Source organism: Etheostoma spectabile, chromosome 5, assembly GCF_008692095.1.
Source record: "Etheostoma spectabile isolate EspeVRDwgs_2016 chromosome 5, UIUC_Espe_1.0, whole genome shotgun sequence".
Classification (NCBI taxonomy): domain Eukaryota; kingdom Metazoa; phylum Chordata; class Actinopteri; order Perciformes; family Percidae; genus Etheostoma; species Etheostoma spectabile.
Genome location: NC_045737.1, coordinates 23239052 through 23241044, shown reverse-complemented (window position 1 = coordinate 23241044; position 1993 = coordinate 23239052).

The window sequence follows — 1993 nt, the reverse complement described above, 5'->3', positions numbered from 1 at the left end:
TCTTGTTGCCATCCTAATCCAAGGAAATATCCTGGGCAAAAAAAAAATGTAAAGGACTCCTGGGAGTAAAATCCTCAGAGCTAGGTTAGTAACAAGCATTTCTTGGACAGGATGCACACAAATGAAAAGGGAGAGGAGAGAGCAGCTCAGTGTGTCAAAGGAAGGAAGGAAATCCCAGAACTATAACAACATAACAAGGAGAGACAGGTTAAGGAGAGGTGCCTGGTCAGGCTACCTTTATGATATTAATAATAATAATAATAATAATAATAATAATATGGTAGCTAAATCTGACGACTATGAAGAGAAGCAGGTGGGCCGGGAAAGGCGGATGCTGCAACTCCTCACTCCCTAACTATAAGCTTTATCAAAAAGGAGAGTTTTCAGGTTATTCTTAAAAGTGGTGACGGTTTCTGCCCCCCAAACCCAGGCTGGGAGCTGGTTCCACAAGAGAGCCTGATAGCTCTGACTCTAGGAACCACAAGTAGTTCTGAATTCTGGGAGCGTGGTGCTCTAGTGGGACAATAAGGCACTAAGAGCTTTTCTAGATATGTTGGTGAGAGACCATTTAGAGCTTTGTAAGTCAGGAGAAGGATTTTAAATTAAATCCTGGATTTTACAGAAAGCCAATGCAGAGAAGCTAATATAAGAGAAATATGATTTCTTTTCTTAGTTTTGGATCAGCTGGAGAGTCGTAAGGGACTTATTTGAGCAACCTCAGTAAGGAATTACAGTAGTTCAGACTGGAAGCAACAAATGTATGGACTAGTTTTTAAATATTGCTTTGAGAAAGGATGTTAACATAATTGAAAATCTATGGATAGACCTTAAAAGAGCAGTGCGTGACAGACAGCCCAGAAATCTCAAAGAACTGGAAGACTTTTGGAAGGAAGAATGGGCAAAGATACCTCAAACAAGAATTGAAAGACTCTTGGCTGGCTACAAGAAGTGTTTACAAGCTGAGATACTTGCCAAAGGGGGCAATACAAGGTATTAACTCTGCAGGGTGGATCATATTTTAGTTTGGTTATTTTGAAAGTGTAAATGATGGATATAAAATGTAACTGTTTGTGACATATTATACAAATTTCTAATCTATCATTTGATGCCTTTTGGAGATTTTTCCATCTTTTCTTTATTCACATTAATACAAATTTTTACCTGGGGTACCCAAACTTTCGAGCCCCACTGTACACATTTGGACTTCAGAAATCTATCTTTACTTAAAGCCATTGAAACTAAGTATAGCTTCTTCCCAATGACAGAGGGCTGTTTGTTGCTCACGGTCTCACTGCTCATGACAGAGGCAGCAGTGCCGGCGTGCCAAACGATGGAAATGGGTCAGTGCTCAGTCACACAGTGGCTGTAACACACACATCACGCATGTGCACCTGTACAAACAAGAGGGAACACAGAGGAGAGCTGGAATAGCGTCACCTAATAGCTCAAATAGTGGATCACTTTCCACGCATAAAAAAAGTGTCTTTTGTATCTTATTGCCATGAGTGCCAGTTACTCAAAGAAACCATACACTAAGTTTAGCTGATAAAAGACAGGACAGGGTATGACTGCTATATGAGTAAAGCATGTACATTTTTGTAATTTGTTGGTGTTGAACTTGGTGCAATCTGTGGTAACTGCTGTCCTGTTTTTCTGCCTGAGAACAAGAATCCTCGCCTGCATCAAAGCCAAGACCGCAGAGGCAATACATTTTACAACCGTATTTGCATTCAGCAGTTTATGTTCCCAGCTAGCTCTTTACAGTGCAGAGCTTATAGCTTTTTGTGACTCAGCAATCTAACGACTCGTACAGATGAATGCAGACAAGCCCATGCCAAAGCCTGTGTGGTTTTGTGAGTGTATGTTTAGGCATGTCTAGAGGAGCAGCGTGTTATTTTATGTCAAAGGTCAGAGCATTTGCGGATGCAGAACATTTCTCAGAGCAGGAGGCTTCTATTACAGCTAATAAGAGATGGAAAGCACAACTTATTTT